Source organism: Oncorhynchus keta, chromosome 4, assembly GCF_023373465.1.
Source record: "Oncorhynchus keta strain PuntledgeMale-10-30-2019 chromosome 4, Oket_V2, whole genome shotgun sequence".
NCBI lineage: Eukaryota > Metazoa > Chordata > Actinopteri > Salmoniformes > Salmonidae > Oncorhynchus > Oncorhynchus keta.
Genome location: NC_068424.1, coordinates 34,412,570 through 34,426,499, shown reverse-complemented (window position 1 = coordinate 34,426,499; position 13,930 = coordinate 34,412,570). Strand labels below are relative to the sequence as shown.

The following is a 13,930-nucleotide window of genomic DNA, read 5'->3' as shown; positions in this document are numbered from 1 at the left end:
AAAACAATGTTCATTTACTTTGTTTGAAATACGGCCCGTCAGGATTCGAATGCTTTTAGATCCTGGAAGTCGCACCGGCATCCGGTTCTTCCAAATGTGACTAATTGCATGTCTGTAATAGAAATGTGTCTCCTATTACACGTGATCCTCACTGACAAGTGTAGCAGATATGAGCAGGCTTGTCATTGCTAGTATCCATTGTGTGGTGACGATCAACTGTCTTGGGACCTGGAGTAGTCTCACACCCATGCCCAACGAAGACCTTGGTTGGGTAATAGTTATCACCTTAGCTATGGGAGTGTGTCATTTGTGTTGGTCTGTGTCCATGGTCTGCCAGACAGAGACTGTCACAGTACGTTAGGCAAGCCCACTGACATACAGTACACTACAAGCAGCAACAAAGTCCCTTTCATTCATTATTGCAATGAGAGGTCCCGGCTCGATCTGCCAGGTTATCTGTGACTCAAAGGCAGCTATTTCAGGTGACATTACCTCAGGTCTTATTCAAAGCTCTGTAGCGAGATGTGCTGTGAATCAAGTGGTGTCCCACACCATGAATTATGCAGCACTTTTCCCTTTCTTTATTTCTCTCCCTCTTTACAAATCTCTCTCTCTCTCTCTCTCTCTCTCCCCCTACAATGTGATTTTCTGGATTTTTTTTTATTTTTAAATTTTGTCTGTCATAATTGAAGTGTACATATGACAGGCCTCTCTCATCTTTTAATGTGGGAGAACTTTTGTGCACAATTGGTGGATGCCTAAATACTTTTTTTCCCCACTGTATATATATATATATTTTTTTTTTACATTGTTTGCTAACTGATACGTGACATGTATTAATTCCTAAATAACATTTATTTTGCCAAAAATGTGGGGCTCAAAATTGAATGAGGTGTCGCCACTGCCTCGGTAATTCTCTTGCCCAATAGAACACGTAATGTGAAAACATGCCTGATATTCCAAGAATTGATTCTTGTTGCGCCCGGCCTAGGTTAAAGTTTTGCGGGACATTGTAGCCTGTATAGGCCAACACATGGCCATTGCTGTGGTGAGAGAAAGAAGCGCACCTGTATCTCTCACAGAACTAGAATAAGATTCACTTTCCCTCTCTGCTCTGATCGACATGTCCCTGCAACTCTCACCTCTCCAGCGTTGCACTTCATTGCCGCGGTAACCCTGATAAATTGAAATACATTTACCAAAGTTATAGAATTACTCCTGTCTGTTCAGAAAGAAATTCAATCTTTCAGAAAACTACACCAGGAGTAGGCCTATAATTTAGCCACAGCGGATCAATAGCATATTATTATTTGTTTTTGTTATACAATATGTGAGTCTCCACACACCTAGGTCTATGCTATTGATGGGTTTGTCAGTGTCAAAGTAGCCATTTTGTTCATTTGTGAGGTATTAAAAAAGATTCTGCTAAAGTCTCCAGTCATCTAAAATAATGTACATTTGCATGAAATGCATTTATAAAAGGCCCATGTATGCAATGTATGCAAGCACCTCTACTCTACTGCTCTATGCCAGCACGCAAAACCGGTGATATGTATGCAATCCTTTATTCAACTTTTTTTTCTATTACCTCTAAGGCCCCCAGGTCACCCCCCTCCCGGCACCTCCCAATTTACAAGTTAAGCACTGGGGTTAGTGTTAGGGTTGGGTTTAGGGTTAGGAGTTAGGGCTAGGTTTCGTTTTAGGGTTTTGGAGTTAAGGTTAGGTTAGGGAAAATAGGATTTTCAGTTGTTTGGTCCCCTTAAGGATAATAAAATAAATGTTTGTGAGGATTGGTGTGTGTGTGCGCTCGTGCATTACGAGCGTGAGTTATGAGTTATGCTCATGAGGGCCACACCTTGTACAGCCTACGATTTAGATCTGGCAAAAGCTTTCCAGATCAAGAACCATAATCCACTTTGCTGCAATGCCCCTGCAATGCAACATCCTTTGTCCTTAGTCTCTCTGTGCGTGTGTGTGTGTCCCTAGTGTCGGTGTGTATGTGCGTGCGCGTGTGTCTATTTCACCATTGCTTGCCAGCAAGAGAAAGTGAGAGGACCGTGGAAGAAGAAACTCAGATCCCCTCCTCTCAGCTCATGAAAAATTGCTGGGAAAGGGCAAATATTTGAGCGCAGCCGATAGAGCGCTACGGTTAGTCCCTAATACATACAGCTCAATTCTCCCAGGTGCTCCAATGCGGTCTTCTCCACTGAAGCAAACCTGCCTGGAAAAATGCTTACAGCTGTAAGAAGAGTGAGGGAAAGAAAAAGAGGAAGAGAGAGACACAGGGTTGATTGAATTAAGTCGTTCTTAAATGAATCGCTGCTTTTGCCCGCCGTCCAGTATTATAGCTGTGCTCATAAATGTAATGGGACACGCACGGGTATGTATCCGATTTTAGATGAGCTCATAGTGTCTGCCCTGCAGAAACGTCTAGCCTCTTGCCGGAGTGTTCATCAGTTAATTTATTTGCCTCATGTAACCTCACAGAGATATTATTTAATCAAGAAGGGCATAGAAGTTCATTTGAGCACCGTCCAGTCCAACATGAAGACATTCAGTCCAGCTTTACATGATCTCCCCTTATTTTTTGGCCCTCTAAAGCTTCTTAGGGCTAGGGCCCTAGTTTCCCAATTTCCACCTGAATGACGTGCCCAAAGTAAACTGCCTGTTGCTCAGGCCCAGAAGCCAGGATATGCATATAATTGGTACCATTGGAAAGAAAACACTTTAACGTTTGTAGAGCTGTTAAAATAATGTAGGAGAATATAACACAATAGATATGGTAGGAGAAAATCCATTCATACACTTGTGACGAGATCACCAACGTGACCAGCAAGATCCTGGCCAAGGTGGGCCGCAACCTGCACAACCAAGCCCACCATCCTCTCTGGCTCATCATAGAGCAAATCAAAGCCCACTTCTACCGTGCCTACATCATGCGCTAGGGCAACCCGCTGTACTCGGTCCACGACAACCTCAGTCCGGTGGTGACGATGGAGCAGAATTTCGACAGCCTGCTCATCCGGGCCGACCACTCCCGCCGGAAGCGACGCGTCAGCTACTACCTCAACCGGGGCACCATGCTGCACGCTCACATCTCGGCCCACCAGAGGGAGCTGGGTGTGCTCGGTACTGGACCGCTTCCTGCTGGCGGGCGAAGTGTAACCGAGGGACGAGATTGACGCCAGCCACTACCCCGTGTTCCATCAGATGTTGGGCGTGCGCCTCTTCTCTAACTACCAGGTCAGTATTGGGCTTTTCACACTAATGAGCCGAAACCAAGCCAAGGCAAACCAATCTGCACTGAGTTGACGTGGTTGTGCATCCACCATAGTTTCTGGAACCCTGCTGAAAAGGACAATGTGAAGAAGAAGAAAGAAGAAGAAAAATCGTAGCAAGAGGACAGCTTGGTTCAGGTGAAAAGGGTATAGAGTTATAGTAAAAGAGAACTAGGGAACTTCAGTATCATGTCCCCATAAAGCTTTTGAAATCAAAACAAATGCTGGTGGAGTTAAGGTACGGGAACATTTAAACTAAACATAACACTGCCTTGAGTAGCTACAGTTTTATTGATTAGCTTCTCCTCCAGACCACAAAGTCAAGGCCTTCTATGTAGGGTCACAACAAGGCCAACAAGAGTTGGACTCACAATGTAGGATGAATACAGTATCCCATTGTTACACAACATCGAGCACTACAGTTTTATCGATTGCATATGCTTTGCTGAGTACTGCAAAGACATTGAGAAGTAAACTTAGATACACATACAGTAATTCATTCTACATTAAGTCCAATCATCAGCCATATTAACAGCATTAGCAGCAGTGTTGTTTTGAAGAGTTGTCTCTGAAATATGTGTGTGTGTGCATGTTTTTCAGCTGCTTGCCAAGGTTTTGAGTGGAGAGGGTCTCTCTTCGAGAGCGGGGTGAGCCAGACCCCTCAGAAGCAGGAGACCTGAAACAGACCCTTGACCGTATGGTCAGACACCTGTTTGGAGAAGGTAAACAACGTTTCAAGTTCATGGATGCCCACGTACCCACAATATTGATACCCCATGGTAGTCAACATAATTCTCCATGCAGCATTCACCTACCAAGGTTCTGTTCCAATACTTCTTCCCTTCCTTGAAATGGTCTGGCATGACGGCATTGGTGAAAGCTTGCTCGATTAACTCTTCTGGATTACACTGTCATTTTAGAGCAATGATTACTTCATGGAAGGAGGGAAGGATACATTTAAAATTGTTTTAACAGGCCCATAGTCCTCTTAGGTCATTGGTCTCTTGAAGGAAATGATGCAGGGAAATGTAACCTTTTGATTATTTTGGGATCAGTCCCTCGACCTTTGTCTCAACCCGTCCTTTCCTCTCCTTCATCTCATCTCTCTTGTCTGTGCCAGAGCTGGAGATCCGCTGGGCGGAGTGTTAGTTCCCATTCACACATCCCTCCTTTGAGATAGAGGTGCATTTCCAGGATGACTGGCTGGAGGTGTTGGACTGTGGGGTGATGGAGCTGGTGAGCATGGCTGTGGACACACATGCAAATATACACAGAGAAATGCACACACTCATGCACATTGGGCCGCAAGTAACCTAGCGGTCAGAGCGTTGGGCCAGTAACTGAAAGTTTGCTAGTTCGAATCCCCTGCCAACCAGCCGACTATGTAAAACATCTGTCGAACTGCCCTTGAGAAAGGCACTTGACCCAGGGTCACCGTCAATAATGGCTGACCCTGGCCGTGACCTAACTCTCCAAGGGTGTGAGATATGCAAGAAACACATTTCCATTTCACACCTCACACTTGTACAGGTTACACACTTGTACATGTGTGAAACAGGACAAATATAAGCACCCCCATATGCGCAAATACTCGCACACGAACGCATACACACAGACACACACTCATACACGCTTGCAAACACACATGCCCGTACTGTATACACAAACATAAACTCGTACTGTAGGTCTTGCATACACTTACTCTTTCTCTCTCACACACGCACGTACGCATGCACACACTCTCACACACATGCTTTAAAAAATACTCTTGCGCGTGCACACACACACACACACACACACACAAACAACCAAAACAACAGATTACTCTTCACAGATTTGGCTCTGCGGTACAAAAGAGATAACTCTCGCGGTTTTGCCCTTGAACAAAGCTGTGTGTTGACGTGCCTCAATAAACATCCCACTTGTCTAGAAATCAATAATACATGAAATGGACGCCAAAACAACATGACTCCTGTTTAGCTATAGTGTTTGCTCTCTTCCCACACAACGAAGGCTGTTGTGGCTGAGGTCGTTGCGGTCGAACCTTTCTCCTCCGTCTTCGACCCTGCTGCAATGCAGTCACACTTCCTGCCTCCACCAGCAGATGGCAGTGTTGTGCAACTGAGGGGTGCGGGTGAGCCTTGGGGTGGTGCGATTCCTGTTTGGGGAGTGTGTGGACGGAGACACTCTCTGGGGCCCCAGGGGACGGGGGGTCTGGTTCAGCGGCCCAGACAGAGGCTTGTTTCCGGGGGGAGAGGACCTTGAATGACCCCCTCACGCTTCAGCAGTAGCTTGCAGCCAGCGAGCCTTCCATCCCTAGACTGTTACTAAAGGTATTAAAGAAGAGGGAATATGTTTGGAGATCTCCTTGATTCCAGCTCTGCACTACAGTGGAAAAACCCTCTCAACACTCAGCTCCTAGCCTTTCACCTCCAGACATATTAAACAGTTTTGTCCAATTGGCTCAGGCTCTGCCTGCTCATGACACTGTTCCACAAGTGCCTAATTCACATTGTAGAGCCAAACTGAGCCCAGCCAAGCTGTATTGGGCTGGCCTGGTTTCGCCTCCACAATAGTTGCTGGAACCATGATGTAAAGGACAATGTGAAAAGAAAATATATGGGCAAGAACAGTATGCTTTGGGTCGGCCCTTATAGTGTGAGGCAAAAGACGTTTCACATTATAGGGAAAACTGTTTAGATACTGTTTAGACTTATATTGTCTCACAAGCCCAAACTTCTAAGATACCATTCCAAAGCCCGGGAAAGTTCTCAGAAAGACAATCAAAAATGATAGAGTATGGCAGAGTAGATGGAAGGTGCTGACGCTGCGTCAAAACCAGAGACGTTGTGTGTACAAAAAAAAAAAATGCATCAGATAGATTTCCATTGGAAAGGTCAGTGTTCTGTTTGTTATGATTCGGGAAAAGTAATTCTACTCTGTGTGAAACGTCCCTGAGTTTAATGTGAGAACCCTGGCAGGTTTAACCCTGTTGTGTGGTTTTAATGAAGCCGTCTTATTGTTATGAGCTCTGCTGGAGCACACCGTTGAATGGTGCAAAACAAACAACTCCATTCCAATCTTGTGCATCAGATTGTAAAACATAAGGCTCCATTCCAAGATTGTGTGTTGGATGCTACAAAACTAACGGCTCCATTCCAACATTGTGCGTCGACCACATTGCTCTCCCTGAGTGCTGAGTGCTTCTTCCAACAGGCCTTAGTTGATGGGCCCGGAGTTTGGAAGTGTGTACACTTGTTGGTGCAGTCATCATCTGGCTTATTTTGGAACCTACCGCCGACTGTGCTCTCTGGCATTTTGAGGGAGTCAATAATTGAACACCCCTGACCTCATCCCAACAAAGACACTCTGTTTTGTTAACCCCCCCCCCCAAAAAAAGGAGAAAGGAAAGCATTCGTTCCACATTTTGTTTTCTCTCTCTCGCTTTCCATTTTCTTTATTTCTCTCCCTCTTTACAAATCTCTCTCTCTCTCGCTCTCCCGCCGCCCCGATTTTCATTTTGGAGCAACTCAACTGGAGCAACGTTTTGAGCAACTTTCGGTGCAATTTAGCCGGATGCACTGTAGAATCAGTGATGTGTGCATCCCAACCCATTTCTGACATGGTGCCTCCTTAAAAATAGCTTTTTGTCAGGGCAATGCCAGAGTCTCTCTCCTTTTTTATTATTATTTTTTTAACAAAAGAGACGTCCCTTGCAATACTATTTATACTTCATCTATCAATTCAACGTAGGAGGGTCTGTGCAAAAAGCCTTTTGTCTTTATGACACTGCTACTGGGGTTAAATTGTTGTACAAAACATTTGTCATGCCATTTTCTGTCTGTTATGATTCATAAAAAGCAATGCTACTCTGTGAGCAATTACTACTCTATCTTTGAAGAACTCATGTTGAACCCGCGGGATGTAGTTTGGGGGTGCTGCGATTTTTCGCCAACGGACAAATATTGGTCTTTTAATACAGGACTAGTAGCTCTTTTTTTGGTATATATACAGTACTAGTCAAAAGTTTGGACACACCTACTCATTCAAGGGTTTTTCTTTATTTCTACTATCTTCTACATTGTAGAATAATAGTGAAGACATCAAAACTTTAAAATAACACATATGGAATCATGTAGTAACCAAAAAAGTGTTGAACAAATCAAAATATATTTTATATTTGAGATTCATCAAAGTAGCCACCCTTTGCCTTAATGACAGCTTTGCACACTCTTGGCATTCTCTCAACCAGCTTCACCGGGAATGCTTTTCCAACAGTCTTGAAGGAGTTCCCACATATGCTGAGCACTTGTTGGCTGCTTTTCCTTCACTCTTCAGTCCTACTCATCCCAAACCGTCTCAATTGGGTTGAACTCGGGTGATTGTGGAGGCCAGGTCATCTGATGTAGCCCCCTACTTCCCGCGGCTATGGTTGAAACCCTCATTGTTTATGTTAACTTTGGAAATTGGTCAATCGTAATAGGTGAGTGTGTTGCTGTTGTGATTAATACTATATAATGTTTAATATTCCTTGTTTTTTGTGTGTTTGAATTTATTATTGCTTCCCATTAGCTGCTGCCAGAGTCTATTTTGGACTTGGAAACTGTGACGAGACCCCTGGTGGCATGTCTTGTGGGGTATGCATGGGTGTCTGAGCTGTGCACTCGTCACTTTAACAGACAGCTTGGTACTTCCAACATGTCAATCCCTCTCACTAAGACAAGTGGTGATGCAGTCATCCGAAAAGGTGTCAAAGTTATATATAAAAGTTATGCCAACAGAGCTACAGTAATCCTTTAGCCAGATGTGTAATGCCAGAAGCTTGCTGAATCTTTTGCAGCCGCGTCCCAGCTACAGCACAGGGCCTGAAATAATCTGCTGTTGTTTGGAGTCTTTCAGAGCTAGAATCAGTTCTTTAAAATCCCATTTCAGCAGTTCTGAGCTAGCCCTCCTAATGCCGTTTTGACCCCACATGAACTACGATAACATCAGGACACAGTAGCTGTCATAGAACGGTAGGAAGCAGCCTTGTAATTTCCTGCACTCGTGCTCAAGGATAGCACAGGGTTTTTGACCCGGGAACCAAGATTTCTCATCATAGAGCTGCCAATGATGACAGTTGGTGAAATGGTCGAGAAGGTCCGGTTCTTTTTCCGCCTACAGGGGTATATAGTAGTCCCCTCGAGGACCGATGGGAGGTGAGACCCGATAGACCCGAGCCAGCCATATAATCCATTGTGGCTGATGGGGCCGGGGTTTCGCACCCTCACGGTCCAACCCAGGATCACCCTGGGTTGGAAACAGGGTAGAGGCCGATGGCACTGCAACCTCCGAGCCCAAGGGGATGAAGATGTTTTATGTCTGGATTGGGCTTCCTAAAGCCAAAGAAGCCATGTTCACCATTGACCACTGCCTTCCATTAGGCTTACGATAGATGATGGGATTACATTGCTGGATAGATTGATTGGAGACTGGGGCATGCGCTATGTCCTCTAGAAGCGTTGGTCCTGTTCAATTTTCCACATTCGGGGGAGACTTCCTCAGTGTGAGGTCCCTGTGAAGCACAGGCCAGTCAGTCAAAGAATGGTGACAGGGCTGTGATTCTCTCACCGTATTAGAAATGTAGAGATGGTGGAAGTGCAATGCGGAAATTTGCTTGCTTTGGCTACACAGCTGTATCCTATAGTCCTCCGCAAGTAGGCAGTTGTTGAAAATCTGGTCGGCCCACAGTGTCCCGGAAAAGAGGCATAGTGAACACAACTCCTACAACGCAGGAAGCATTCACCTCTTCCTCTGAATGGGGAGGCCTCCATCCAATCAGCTATCTTTGTTAGCTTGATGGCTAGCAGCTTAGCTTGCTAGCTAAAGTTACCAAGTCTGTCAAGCAGGCTTTAAACCGTCTGTTAAGCGGGATTCCCGGAACAAGAAATAGCAGTCCTAGCTGTAAAAAAGATAACTGTTGTGTCTTAATGTGCTCTAACAGATAGGTGTACACGTAACATGTTCTTGTATCCACTGAAAACGGCATTTTTTCATAAAGGAAGCACTCGAGCTTCACTTCCTGTTTGCATCTGGTAAATAAAAAGGTGCTATCAGAATGGGATTCATATTTTCCAGTTTCGATACCGGGAATAGTTATATTTATCCTAAGAGTCCCGAGAAATACCGCAAGTGCCCATTTTAAAGCGCTTAAAACCATTTCAGAGCAAATTACATTTAGTTTTAGTAATGATAGAGTAAGTATCATTGATCACCAATTACATTGTTGTGAATTGCGAAAAAGCCTGTTCATGAATTCCAAGCATTATCATGTTCCTCAATTAATTCAGTGTATTTCAGCAGTGGGCTGTCTCAAAACAGAGTGCGCTCAGGATGCACAGAGCGCACCCAGAATATAGAATTGCCGACTCATACAAACTGTGTAATAGCAGTCAAATTACAAAAAGTCAAATGACTAAAGTTCCCTAAGCTTGCTAGATAACCTCCTTCAATGAATGACAGAATACCTCCTATATTTGTCAAAATCGAGTTGATGATTATACAGATAGCAGATCGGCTCATGAATAATGAGGAGATGATGACAATACACTGAACAAAAATATAAACCAAACAAGCTTCAAGCTTCAACACTCCTTCCGAGGCCTCCAACTGCTTTTTAATGCAAGTAAGAGCATGCAAGTAAAGTGCATGCTCTTCAACCGATTGCTGCCCGCCTGACTAGCATCACTACTCTGGATGGTTCTGACTTAGAATATGTGGACAACTACAAATACCTAGGTGTCTGGTTAGACTGTAAACTCTCCTTCCAGACTCACATTAAGTATCTCCAATCCAAAAATTAAATCTAGAATCGGCTTCCTATTTTGCAACAAAGCCTCCTTCACTCATACTGCCAAACATACCCTCGTAAAACTGACTATCCTACCGATCCTTGACTTCGGGGACGTCATCTATAAAATGGCCTCCAACACTCTACTCAGCAAACTGTATGCAGTCTATCACCGTGCCATCTGTTATATCACCAAAGCCCCATATACTACCCACCACAGCGACCAGGACGCTCTCGTTGGATCGCCCTCACTACATATTCGTCGCCAAACCCACTGGCTCCAGGTCATCTATAAGTCTATGCTAGGTAAGGCCCCGCCTTATCTCTGCTCACTGGTCACCATAGCAACACCCACCCATAGCACGCACTCCAGCAGGTATATTTCACTGTTCATCCCCAAAGCCAACACCAACACATGGCGGCACCATACCCAGTCATGTGAAAACCATAGATTAGGGCCTAATGAATTTATTTAAATTGACTGATTTCGTACTATGAACTGTAACTTAGTAAAATCTTTGAAATTGTTGCATCTTGCGTTTATATTTTTTGTTCAGTATAGTTTAAATATCAAGGTATCTCAATGGGGACCAATTCTGTCATACAAATATCCATATCTACTCTCAAACCGTTTGTTGACCACACGTTATCTACCCAAGCTCTCATATGGGAAGCAAATACGAGACAACACAGAGAAGCAGGGGATATCTTGACATGCATAGGCAAGAGACGTGATTTGATTATGCAACCGATATACAGTATTACAGAATAAAGTTAGGAGTTTTCATGCGAGTAAGGATTTTGGGTTTCAGTGGGATTGGGACTGGATAGAAAAATAGCCAAGTGTAACGCTAAATGAGTGAATGGGTGTGGAGTCAGGCGCAGAGAGCAAAGGATACGGGAAAAACACGCTTTAATGTCCAGAAAAATCACAAGAACAAAAATAGGCAAAATCAAGTGAAAAATAAAAAAGGACAGCGAGAAACCCGAAATGCAAACACTAACTACTCTAACACATACAGACGAACACGCCCGCACAAACAGAAGCGGGCTGAACTAACTTAAATAACCCCACCCTAACAACCAAACAAGAAACAGGTGAAACCAATTAGACAAAACCAAACGAACACAGAACAATGGATCGGTGGCAGCTAGTAGAGCGGCGACGACGACCGCCGAGCGCCACCCGAACCAGAAGGGGAGTCACCCTCGGTAATATTCGTGACACCAAGGCTCAAGGATAGGAGGAGATAACAATTCAGAGGCATGAGGAGAAATGGAAACAGACTTCAGGTCTATGACAGAGATGCATTTTTGTGACTGTCTGAAAACTCACAATGACAGCTCAAAGAGACACATTATTTTATCTGTAGGGATTTCCTGTAGGGTTTATTAACTGCATTTGGGTCGCTTGTGTAGTTCGGCAGTGTCAACTATGTGTGTGCTTTGAATTTATGCAGACTTTGTGTGAAGTAAATACGCTGGGCTAAAGGCTTCCATGCGACAACCTGTTTGTATAATGTGCTATTACATTTTTTTTTGCTAATCGTATGCTGCTCGCGTTGCGTTTTTTGTTGAATTGCATTAGTGCCGACATTGGGGAGAAATGTTGTAATTTCCCGGGTTTTGTCATAAAAGAATTCTGGGAAATGTTCCCGGGACAGGCTATATTATCCAATCAAACCCACACACAGTGTTTTAAATTGTACCAGCAATGCAACTTGGTGTTTTTAACAACTATTGTTGTCAAACATGATTGACTTGATTATGTTTTAAATATAGTTGTGATTATTTTTCTTCTCACACTATTAAAGTTTTTTAATCTTTGAAACCCAGTAGCCTTGTTCATCAGGGCACACCATGGCAAAAGGTTTTAAAGAGCGTTGCCACGCAAAACGAAAACCAGCATTTCTTATTAGACACGTTCAAATAGTATGTCCGCATTTTTAGTCGTTCTGGAATATTTTCTTCCGTTTCGTGACTTTTGAACACAGATCCTTTGTGTTCTACTGTTGACTATCTTCATGTGGCTGTTTGTACGTAGAATTGACAGCTGGTTGCAGTGGGAAATATCATCTGTTCCATTGACTGTAATTGGGATTGTTTATGGCTCTGTAGACCCTGTTTATTCCACCTGCAACGCTCTCACTGGGAAAATGAATAGGCATGCAAAACTGGGGTGACACATTATGTCGCTATGAACTCCATCTCTAGAGCCATCAGCATGTCTGGGAGGGAGCACCCCGTCCACTTTTTAGGGATACGGCTAATTCAACCTAGCTTTCTTTTCCGCTGAAAACCGGATGTGGGAACTCCACTCAGGCGTCTTTTTACGCCTGCTGCGTTAGGATGGGGTGGGTGTGTGTGTGTGTGTGTGTGTGTCTGTGTCATTTTAATGGGACCAGTCCACACTGGAGTGGAGAGTGATTGCATATCAATGGAAGTGTCCTTCTGCCCTTGGGCTCTGTTGCCATGCTCTTGACATTAATGCATGGGAGAGGCTTTTTATTCAATGACTTTGTCAAACTACACACACACAAACCACGTGCCCACATATGCACACACAGACCCACACCTGCATTCTCTCCTTTAAGTCTCTATCCCAAGTTCCCTCTCTCATTCTTCCCCTCTTCACTGCAGGGACTTTGTTAACCGCACCCTGCCACTCTCATTCTCTCTCTCTCTCTAACACACACACACACATGCATACAGACACCCACACTCTTACACACTAGCTCCTCATTCTCACTCTCTCAACTCTGTCTCTCTCCCTCTCCCTCTCCCCCCATTTCTTCACTGCGGCAGATCAGTGTGCCTCCCGTTTCCAAGGCAACTCCTCATTCAGTCCCCTCACACACACGCACCCTCGCACACTCACACATGCAGGCACTCCCCCTTTCTCTTTGGAGCAGTGAGACAATAAGAAAAAGCTGGCAGAGTGAGAGCGAGAGAGGAAAAGAGAGAGATAGAATTAAACATGTAGCAGGGGTCTCTCCAGACGGGACCAGCAGCCGGGATGCCAGCGGGGGTGGGGGGTTGTGGGTGTGTGTGTGTGTGTGAGGTGGTTATTTATTTGTCTCTCGAGCGTGACCAGCCATATGCGTAACGTGGACGAAGCGTGCCACAGGCTTGGGGTTAAGGGACGGATCAAAGGAGGAGGGATGGATGGATGAAGTAAGGGAGGGGGAGATGGGGTCTCCAGTCTCCATTAGTGCTGGCTTAGTTATTCATTAGAGCGCCGGTGTGTAATCCCCTCATTCACATCTATTCCACAGGGAGCTGAAGGGGGGACAAGGGTGTGTGTGGTGGAAGGGGTGTGCTACTGAGGGTCTCCCCAGATACCGGCCACAGCATATGGGACCCGGTGTTAATGACGGCACACGTCCCTCCCCCCTCCGCCTCAGGTTAGTCACGCCCCGGAGGGCACGAAAGGTCTTCTGTTGTGGAGGGGGAGGCACCGCCAATGTGATTAAAACCGTGTTCGGGTGACAATTAACGGCCCTTCAAGTCCCCGTGCCAGAGGGCCCGAGGGCTCAAGGGATAGCAGAGGGGCGTGGGGCGTGTGGATAGGCTGGTCGGATCGAGGTTGGTTCAGGTGGCACCTTCAGTCTTAATGCCTCCCTCCCCTTTCCACATCCATTTTTTTCCTGAATAAATCATGTGCACATTCTGACCCACCCCCTCTCGATGTCTCCACCCACATTACACCTTCTTCTGTCAGATCGGGGATTTTATTTCCCTTCATTGACGGTTTACTCAATTCCCCCCCTGACTGTCTACCCGCGCCCATCTTTTTTTAAATGATTAAAGCCAGTTCCCCCTT

The 13,930-nt window shown here is 45.0% G+C and overlaps 1 pseudogene; it reads left to right on the top strand.

The window, feature by feature from the left end:
- Positions 1-247: 247 nt before the first annotated feature.
- The window catches only part of LOC118382934 (phenylalanine--tRNA ligase, mitochondrial-like), a 117,611-nt pseudogene continuing 103,928 nt past the window's right edge, over positions 248-13,930 (top strand).